Source organism: Lepeophtheirus salmonis, chromosome 13 (assembly GCF_016086655.4).
Source record: "Lepeophtheirus salmonis chromosome 13, UVic_Lsal_1.4, whole genome shotgun sequence".
Taxonomy (NCBI): domain Eukaryota; kingdom Metazoa; phylum Arthropoda; class Copepoda; order Siphonostomatoida; family Caligidae; genus Lepeophtheirus; species Lepeophtheirus salmonis.
This window is the reverse complement of record NC_052143.2, coordinates 27,236,352-27,247,866: the sequence shown is the minus strand read 5'-3', so window position 1 is coordinate 27,247,866 and position 11,515 is coordinate 27,236,352. Positions and strand designations below refer to the sequence as shown.

The window sequence follows — 11,515 nt, the reverse complement described above, 5'->3', positions numbered from 1 at the left end:
GTCTTAAGAAAGAAAAATCCCCAAAAGGTTCATTGCATACAGTCACTACGGACAGATCATATTTTGTATCACTTGTAAATTCACTTTAATTTACAATTGAATAATAGCTCATTGTATCTTGTACAATATAGATTAAAGAGTTGATTTTCAAAATCAGTTTCCATTTTGGGGACAACCAAGATATTCTGGCTGCCATTATTTATGGTTAATATGTTTAACTTATGTAGCCAATCTTAAAGATATTTATCCTTTAAATTCTATATCAGACTTTATCCCAAAAAAAGTGCTTCACAAACATGGCAGAAAATAATACTTTGTATTTAAAACACAGTTATTTCTAAGAAAATGAATGGATTTGATCCCAAAAATACTATTAAAATAAATAAGAGTGAAATTTGCTAATTTTAAATAATACAAAGCTCTGAACAAAACTAAAACGTAATTAAATGGTTTTGGATAACATCATAAATTTGCCGTATGTATTAAATAAACTTAGCTGACATTGAACACAACAACAACAGTTTAATAGTATTTATACCATTCAACTGCTATATAAATGAATATAATAAAGCGGACCGTTGAAAATATGAAAATATCTGTTTTTGGAAATGAATTTTTCATTTAAAAATATAACCATTTAATTTATGTTTTTAAATGACTGATTAACTCACAAATATTAATTAAACTTCCTTTGTTTGTACAAGGGACCTACTTATAAATAAATTACACAAACCTTTAACAATCAAAATGATCTTAATGCAAATTTATATCCTTTTTTTAAATTGGGGAATTTAAAGAGAACCCTATTTGGATTGTGTAAGAATATGTAATACATATTGTAATGTCTTTCATGGCTTTAATTTAGTATATCCTTTAATAATGAGTGAGTTTTTTTTAGATACTTTTTTTCAAAAATTAAAGGAAACTATTTAAATAAAGGACTCATAATAATATATTTCTTACTTTCAACAAAATTTACATTTTTAGTAAAATGGATACTAGAACTAGTTTAATATAGTTATTGCATTATCTTTTAATTTATTGGACGGTAGGCCACAACGAAGAATACAGTTACGCCGTTCCACAGTAATGTTCTATGGTAATTGGATTTTACAAGCGATTTATTAAATAATTATATACGCATTTTCACTTGCAAAATATTAAAAAAAAAAGGTTGTTGTATGTAGAGGCAAAAAAGTACTCTCTATACGTGATACAGCAATGTCATTTTCAATTGATAATTATATTTTTAGAGGAAATTCTTTGACATAGATTTTTAAAGACTTTTTATTAAACTAAAATAGTTATTTTTATAAAATGCTCTGTTTTGACTTATATTGACTACCTTTTAGGAAAGAAAAGTTAATGCAGAGCCCATCAAGTGCAAAAATCTTTGAGCAATAATGATTGCAGCTGCAGTAAGATATTCATGCTTTTTTTATCAAGATTCCTAAGATTGGTTTAACTTCATGAATATATACTGGAGATCTAATAAGATATTATCCCTCTTGTAGGAATTTTTTTTAGTTCCTGCATCGATTGATTCGAAATTTTAGAAATTTTAAATTGAATTAATTTTATATCTTTAGTTTAATGTTTTGTTTTTTTGTAAATTTTGTTAGAATTGTTTTTAGTTGCTTGATTGAATTCATAATTTAGTTCATATTCAATTTAAAAGCCCTGCATTTGAAGTCATCTCTTTGATTAATTTATAAAAATTCAATACCATAGATATACCTTACTCAGGTAACTTTGTTTAAAGAATCATAATTGTTTCATGGGGGATGAATTTTTTCTACAGACCAAATTATATGCTAAAATATTTATTCATATATTTATGCACATAATCTCTCTAGAATGAATATAGTTAAAATTAAAATTAACTAAATCTAGGACTTCATAAGCGGAAAATATTTTTATTTTCCTTATAATATTTCTTTAATTGGTCAGATGGATTTAAATTGAATAAGTTTAAGTAAACATTATAGTTATACAATCACTCAAACTGACCAAAAAATGGTATTTAATGTCTATATACATAATCAAGGGATAAAAAAATTGCAGTCTTCTTGTAATTACTATCTGAAAAGAATTTTTTATTTGCCACACCTATTATCATTTCTTTTTATTCTTGAAGGAAAAACTATAAGTATAAAATAATCACGAGTCCTTGTTGTACTCAGAGTAGATTTGAGGATTGATATTGTTATAATTCATGCTTGTATAATTTCTAGATACGCAGTGGGGTTTGTGTTTATTTCCATCACCTCATAGCTGCTTGCAGCTAATTTAGTGAAACATCATGACAGTTAATCTGCTCTCCTGACAATCATTCTACAGATTGCTAGGGTGTCAATGTTAATTTTTGGTTTCTTATTATTATTTTTTTTTCTAACTGACTTGCATTTCATAAAATTTGAATTAATGTTCATAATGCATATTTTCTTCTATAGGATTTACCAAGCATCGAGCATCACACATTGAGATCAAAAGAATTAAACGCAGTTAACTTCAATTTTATAAAACATTTTGGGGGGAACCCCGTCTAGTATTCGTATAATAACTCAAGACATCGTTTCGTTTATATAAAATATTTTATTTTTGAAATAACAAGTTGTCTTTGATTGCGAATAACTTTGGATAATTTACACACATATTCGAGATACCTACACCTTTTTGTGACTACACTAGATCATTGCCCTCGAATGTTTATACATTTATTTATAAGAAACAAGTTCGCAGTCATTTTTGGTTGTACAAAAATTATTTTAGAATCACTTTTCTGACACATATTATGTTTCTAGTTCAATTTAAAACTTTTAGCTTTTAATTTAATTATAAATATAAAATATTTAGATATTAAATTCATAAAAATTAATAATTTCTAAAGGATATGGATATATGTGATACAGTTTTTTCATAAAGGTTTTCAATAGCTGGTTAAAATAAATATGGGACTTTGTAGGGATTTACAAGCAAAAATTGAATTTTGTAAAGCAAATAATTAATATTAAAAGTAAAAAGCAGAGAGTTTCAAATCACATGAGAAAGATTATTCTTTGACATTATTTATTATTCAAAATTAAATTTATATAAAGGTTAAACATAGTAGAGAATATATTGATTTATTGATGATTTATTTATTTTTATATAATCTTAGTACATATATAATATCTTGCATAAGCAGATTTTATTTTTGAATGTTTTTGATTTTCATTTATTATAAATTGAATTATTAACATTCTGGAAGTATTTATATTGCATATAAATACCTAAATATTATAGTCTGTAATTATTTTTCGATGGTGTGTTCCAGAATAAGGGTTGTTAATCCAAAGCAATTTTGGGCTGTGATTTTTTTATTATTGTTAGCAATATGAAGGCTGGTTTCAAAAACTAAAAAAAAAAATTATTTCATTCTTGAGGAGTGATCATCTAATTGTTAAATATAACCAAAAAAGGTGTGTGCGACATGAATAACTGAGAGTCACATGCGTGGATATTTGTACATATTTGGTTGATAGTTGTGGATGATAGAGACTTGTGATTCTGCAGGAAAAAATGAAAGGATAGGCATACATTAGATAGGTGTACAGTCACTTACCAGCATCTCTCTCCATAACTTTCTTCACCAACTGAATAGTACACAGTTTCCAGCAGAGGGCTGCGTTCCCTCTGTTTGGCTGACAAGCAATATTCCTAAACTAAGCAATATAACTGAACAAGAGTCAGCTTTCCAGACTGGTTTGGCCCTTTAAATAGGCCACTGAAGCTAAACATATGTGCGTAAAGTTATGATAGTATTTTTGTCTATTTCAGGCGTGTAACATCCGTAACGCAAAAATGTAACATCCGTAACGGAAATGATTTCTGATTCTTTCTTAAAAATAAAGTAAAATAAATAAAAGTTTTAAATAATCTTAAATAAAGTTTTTCTAAATATGATTTGTGGGTACCTCAACCCCTTCCCTACAAAACGATATTTAACATTATTAGTCTTTGAAAGATAAATTCATAGAGTTTTTATCTTATGTTCAGTGAGTCCAAAAACCTTGTCCATTTCCGTAACATCTGTAACGCAGGGTATTTTGTCACTTCTCTCAAAATTCAAAGGTCAAAACATTTCATATGTTTTGACTGGCTTATGTTTATACCAATATGTGTAACTATAATATGTACATTCAATTTTCTAATTCCAATCAATAGCATGTTAATGTTAAGGTTAGTATCTAAATTTATCTCGGAATATAACGTCTATAACGCTGGAATTTGTTTAATACTGATGTAGGTAGGACACTTTTAAATAATTTAACTTTTATAATTCAGTTGATTTAGTATGGTCCCATATTAACCTTGGTATTTCATAAGTTCCATACAGGCCACTTCATCTAAAATGCAACACTTTTTTCAATGACATGCCTTTGTCCTATTGGTTATATTTCTGTATTTAACCATAATTGCTTATTGTAAGCAATTATCTAAAGAAACTCCAAACAAAGTTAACCAAGAAATAAGAGCGTCATAACCAAAAACATGGTGCAACACAGAGCTGCAATTTTGGAGCTATCGACCTGTAGAAAATGACCACCAGAGATATCTAAAGTGCTGGGCTGTAACTTTTCAACTGTGTACCGGACAACCGCAAAAGGCACGGCCAAAGATTCCACAAGATTCAAATCAAACCTTAAGAGACCAAAAGAATTGTATGGGGTAGTCAAAGGCGCCATTGAAAAAAAGAAGATGCAAGGTGACCGTGAATGGCATTGCTTGTTAATTTTACAGCATACAGACCCTATGTACCGCTTGGTGAAGCATGACTTAAACTTTAAAGTCCACAAGAGAAATCTCAGTCAGGGTTAGAGGCCTTTGTATCGAATAAAACGTTTTACCCGAAGTAAAATCTTCCTCAACAAGCTGGAAAAGTAAGACTCTTGGCCTTCCCACAGCCCCTACTGTTCACTTCTGAAGTTTAAAATTTTTGGACTCCTCTAAAAGAAGGCCATCATCATCACTGCTTGAGCCAACCAAGAAACGAGTTTTTTAAAGAACTGCTGTGTAAATTTTTATACCTGGGTTGAACTGGTGTTTAAGGCAAATATTTATGGAGAATATAAATAAGATTTCATTTAATTATATTTATGAATTAAATTTTCTAAATTTGATTATATTTTTTGAAATATAACAATTTTTGTAATTTTCAAAAAGTGTTGCATTTTAGAGGAAGAGCATATACAAATATTTTGATTCTAAACATCTACTTTTAAAATATTTTGATTCTAAACATCTACTTTTAAAATATTTTGATTCTAAGCATCTACTTTTAAAATATTTTGTGATCCCATACAGGATCACCAGGAGAGAATAGGTTCATAAACCATCGATATTTTTGTAGGAAAATTTGAAGTGACGGGTCCCGAGGACTGACAGTCCTAAAGACCGGTCCCAAGAACCGATATTTCAAAGTACTGGTCTTAAGATTGAATTGAACTGGAACGAATAAGTAAGGACCGACACATTACTAGCTGTAAGTGTAAGTCCTTGTGTGACTCGGAGTATAATTGAGGGGGACATCGGAGTAACTCTTGCATTTATCATTGCTCGATAAACAAGGATACTTGTGTTTATTAACTTAATCTAACAGCTTCTTGTAGATGTTTAATGAAACATCTTTACAGGTAGGCTGCTCTTCTCTCAACCACTGTTCAAATTGTTTATGTTAATCTTTTGATCGAAATGGAGAAAAGTTTCGACTGACATTTAGGGCCGTCCACACGGCAAAGTTTTCAAAACGATGATGTATTTCTTTTATTAGGATTCAAATAAATTTGCGTCCACACAAAGAAGAAATCTGCTTAATCTGAGCCAGTTAAGAATGTTGATGCATCTATTTTCAGTATTATTAAAATACCATAGTCAGAAGAAAAAAAAAAGTAAAAATCCTGGGACTACTGTGTAGACGGATGACGAAATGATAATTTTAAATTCATTGACATTGTCAGGTGAAATGTTTGTGGATACTTTGATTATTAGATAATTTATTACTAAGCAATTTTATCATTATGATTAAGGATTTGATTATGTTACAATTTCATTGCAAGCAATTTGATACTCTACGTTATTTTCATTAAAGTTTCTATTGTATTCACCAATCAAATCCATTTTATGACAAGAAATTTTCACGAGCGACTCAATTATATTTTGCAAAATATATACCTCGGCCAACAGGCTGTGCAGGTGGACCGCTGGTCCCGAAGGGGGATCAAAACGTATCGTAACCATTTTACTAACAAAGACACTTTCTAATATATTATAATACCCCCCAGCCTACGAGTTATACAAGATGGATTTTATTGGGGGTTTATGACAGTCATGAGGGTCCTCTACAACCGGAGGGTTCATGTGTTTTTTAATACTAAAGTGTAAGCTAAAGGTGAGCCATATGAATGAACGTGGTATAATATGGGTATATCAGGATGACTATAGCAACGAGTAAAGATCTAATAAAAATTTACATTACAATTGTAGATCCTATTTAAGAATATTCGAACTACACAGTTATATATTTCATATAAATTTTTTTTTGTTTCTTTAAAATATTTATAAAACAAAAAATTTATTTAAATATACTTTTCTACATTTCTACATTCAAATGCAATCATTTCAACATATCTAATATTACCAAATATTTTTACTTAATATATCCTTAACATAAACATATTCACTAAATCAGCTACTTTTGCTATTACAGAGGTGTCTCTTTTTTTGCAGATGAACTGATTGTTCGGAGTCTTTCCAATTGTACCACTTAAAGCCTTGTCCATATCCATCTGACAGAATTAATGTGGTCAGTCGAAAGTAACTTCTTTCTCTCTTCAAACTTCATCAACACTGCTTTCTTACATTGAGCTGTTTTAAGACATCATTTTTGTCCCTAATCTATAATATATGTTCTCTCCTACATGGATCATAACAGCCAAGACAAGATGCTTAAGACAATGGTTTTTGAAAGTAGGACCATGAGGGGAAGCTTTTGCAGGAAGATGGAGAATTGATAATTGCTTTCAGTCTACACCTACATAGTACACATGTTTTGTATAAAGGGGACCTCAGCTAAAAAAGTATTAATGTAAAATACGGTAAAGTAAACCATAGTAAAATTTGGGAAACCCTGGCTTAAGAAATATTATAGTTATTATATTCCGACAAGCTTAGTAGCAGACCTGGATCCATAACATACCTCAACCCTTTCCTCTTTTATTTACACCGTCTGGTACCTAAAACCAATTTTCCAGATCCATAAGAAGCCCTTATCGATTTGGAATTCAAATACAACTGTATCACCCTGGTGACGTAAAAAAATCATTATAAAACTCTACAATTGCAAAAAAAAAAAAAACTCAAAAAATTTACTGATTGATCTATATTAATTTATTTTTTATAATAGGGTAAGTTACGCATCGTCGTACGCATCGCATTTACCACTCCGTTATTGCTAAATGAAGTTTCTCATTAATTCAATGATTAAAGATTGTTTTCATATTGTCTAATTTATTATTTCATTATCAATTAATTTAATATTATAATATACAATTCATAAAGGAATTAATTTGTGCTCTTAATTGATTAATTAGTTCGAATATATCACCTCTCTTGGGTAATAAATCATTGGGAAAGGTGAAACATAATATTGGTTAAAGATTCTTCTGTCGTCTTCTCAAACTTTTCCCTCATTAAAAGGTATTCATCCAAAAATTGTTTATCCAAAAATATCATATCAATCGATTCGAAATTTTACTGGATTATTTAAAAATGTGTAACGATTACATAACAATCTCTTTTGATAATCTTGGTTGAAGTACTAAATAATTGTTGCGACTTTATTTTTAAGTGTCCGACAATTTGAAAGGTCGGACGATGTGTAACTTACCCTATATATAAAGTTGATAATATTGTAGAGAAAAACGCGTGCAAGGAGAAGGGGGGGGGGAAATACATATGGTATCATTGTTTAAAATACTGATGTGATTATCATCTGCCTGCTTTATTATGATTTTTGAGGGTATGACGAAAGTATTTATTAGCAAAATGTTTAATGAAGGTATACTACGTATAATTGACTTAGACGTTTTTTATCCCCTACAGTAGATTTGAAAACGTCACACTCCATGAAATTGTAATTCATTATGAACCTTATTCACAGAATAATAGCTAATGAAACGACAAAGTAGAGTATTTCAAAATACATTTGAAGTTCCAGGTTTAAAAAAGAAGGCTTTAATTAAGTATAATCTACATAATAAAAAATATACCATCATACATTTATTTTAAATATACAAAATTAAACAATTGGAATCATATAACTAATAACAATAAATTATATAAACAGAATATTGAAATAATAGATTGATCCAAATAATATTTTCTTGTTCTGACACCGGAATCCAGTTAAATATGTCATAACTTTAGGTTGCAAAACACAAACCAGACGTAGAGTTTAATCAAAAAGATAATCACCCCTCTTCTTCATGTGGAAGTTGCTTTATACAATTGTGCACAGGATAGATATATCTCTACTGATGAGATCTAACTAATTATTAATAATAAAGTAAATGTCAAAATCATAAAATTAGAAAATAAATATACTATTAAAAAAATGTTAGAAATAAATCCATCTTACAGATTTAGAGCAAAAGCTAATTATGTAGTAATGTCCGGCGATATGACTCCTTATTATGAGCATCAAAAAAGATATTTCCCCCGTTATTTATGCTTATATAACAACATACTATTATCATGAAGGATATAAACAATTACTAATTATAATACTACACCCAATGTAACTACCCCCGTTGTTGTGACCATTTAAGCAGTTGTTTTTGCCTTTTATGAGTTTTCTGAACACCATTTCTTGTACATATCAACCATAGCTAAGCCTTAAGTGATAAAAAAAGAAATATTTATTGACCAAGTAATATTGGAAAACCTAATTATCATACCCAAGTCTTTAAGTGAGGAAACTAGTCTTAGGCAAACTAGTTGCGAACCATCCAAAGCTACTACCCCCGTTGTTGTGACCATTTAAGCAGTTGTTTTTGCTATTTAATGAGTTGTGTATCAGAATTCTTGATATGTTTAGCTAAAATAGAATCATATTTTAGGGTTAGATTTAAAAAAAAAAATTGAATACTTACTATTAGATAGTACAAAATTCAGAGTTCCATTTCGAAATTAGTAAATACTTTTTACTGATAACTTGATCGTCATTTGGTGTGGATGACTCAAAACATTTTTATATGTATTTCTATAAATGACATCAGTACCAACATCCTCCATTAATTTAATGATGGTTCCTCGTGAAGGGATATGTTTACCTATGTATTTCTCCATAATTTTTTTGAACGTAGATGATTAGCAATGGATAAGGGTATATTACATGTAATAAGCATCTTTGTGAGATCAGAGTTAAAGTTTGACTTGATGTATTCATCATTAACTTGATTTTTTAGATGAATATCCATGCTCTTGATATGAGATGAGGATAATGAGTGGCGTGTAATTCTAGACAGGGGACTAAAGGCGCATTTATATCGACAAACCCGACAAACCATCTGTTTCTCATCCGATAAGTATTTTCCAAATTCCTGGCCCTCCATTTTCAGAAATCCAGACAGAAGCTGACGTTATTTTTATTTTATTCAGTTATCTATCGACTATCACCATCTAATATAACATTAATATTGAATAATAAAGGCGGAAATGATAACGTTCTTGATTGATAGAAGAAGATGTATATTATTTAATCAATGATGCCATAAGCATTTCTTCTCTTCTCCTCGCACGCTTTTCTATTCTTAACAAAATTATCACCCTTGGCTATATATAACTTTTTCTTTGTATAGGAACAGAAGGACAATAATAATAATGATTCTTCTGTACAATACCTAGAACTAGAGAGAACGACGTTCCAACCTGTTTATTAAACTACTACAACCCAACATTTCCTCTTTTTTTCCCTTTTATTCCCCTTACATGTCGTAACTAACCAATGTTTATTGATATACAATATAAATATATTTAATATAATGTACGTTTGTGACATGTAAAAGGAAAACAAGAATCAGAAATTAACCCTAAAAACTGACAAATTATTTCTGAGAAAATGTCAATATTACAATATATATATTTTTTACATGTGGTAGTATTTCCCTGGATCTCAAAATTTAAAAATTTATTTTCCAGGAAATAGGAAGCCCTTATGCATAAGTATGTATTTTTCAATCATTATGTAGTCCCTATATAAGTTAATAGTAGAGGGTCCCCCAGGAGCAGCGTTGAATACAAGAGAATAAAAATCAATGTTATCGGAACAAGGATGGGCAACAAGAAAATCTTAGGGCAAACAAAGTTCGAGTATATTTACTCTCATTTTCTTTTCTATTTTAAGATAATGTGCTGAGCTTTAGCCACACATACTCGTTGCCATAGTTTGTTTAAAGTTTCATTCATTATTTGAATACATAAGTACTCCCCCTTTCTTTTTCTTTTTATTACGACGTGCTGAACAATTGCTTCACACACTTGTTGCTACATTTTTATTTCATTGATCAAGTAGTAACACTCCATAATGAGGAATCGGAAAAAATCAAGACAAACTTTGCTTTATTAATATAGATAACACATTATACTTTTTTATTCTAAGATGTCTAGTAATTATTTCGTTTATAGAGGCCAATTTAATAAATAAATGTATATACATGTAATGAAAAATTTATGATTTTTATCCTATATTCTAAATACTTCGAATCCAACAAAGACTAACCCTTATCACTCCACAACAAATCCTCCGTGTTAATTTTCGTCTTTTATACACTACTTTATACTTTAATGTTACCTTTATAAGTATGAAACAATTATTTTAACAACTTCAAAAAGTCTTACGCATGTCCAATGTCATACTATTTACAACTATATTTACAAACTTCTTAACATTGTAATATCAAACAATGTCTACAAAATGACGACACAACTCCAAAAAACTTGGTGGCCTATAAACTTTTGATTTTTAAGCAAAATGGAGGTCTTTGAATCTATATTGGATTGGTAAACTTTTGTAGAACGATCATTTGTGGAACATTCATCTCAAGAAGTTTATTTTCAAACAAGGGCAAAATTATTAAAGTAACTCATGCAATGGAGAGTCCAAAATTTTAAAAGCACTCTCCAGTTAAGCTTCAGATCTAGAGGGATTCTCTAGAGGCTCGAAAGAAATTATTAAGTGTTATCCTTAGAATGTGAGATGCCGATGAAGGAATGTACTCACATATATATCCAATGTAGGTTAGAATCTATGATGTGTATATCGTTATTGACACTGTTATATACCCATATTTTGTAAACACTATTATTCTATATTTCTACATGAAGTTGTTGGAGGTTTTAGTTGTAAACTTCTAACTTTTGCAGAAAAATGGTTCATTTGTTGTAAATTATTCAGTACCCTCGAAGTTGGAAATCA

General features: G+C 29.5%; 1 long non-coding RNA gene across 1 annotated transcript; it reads right to left on the bottom strand.

Moving 5' to 3' along the window:
- Positions 1–8,147: 8,147 nt before the first annotated feature.
- LOC139906991 (uncharacterized) lies at positions 8,148–10,941 on the bottom strand. Its single transcript, XR_011783276.1, has 3 exons — positions 9,192–10,941; positions 8,997–9,136; positions 8,148–8,933 (listed from the first exon to the last, which is right to left on the bottom strand). It is a non-coding gene; the product is annotated as an uncharacterized lncRNA (long non-coding RNA).
- Positions 10,942–11,515: the final 574 nt, after the last annotated feature.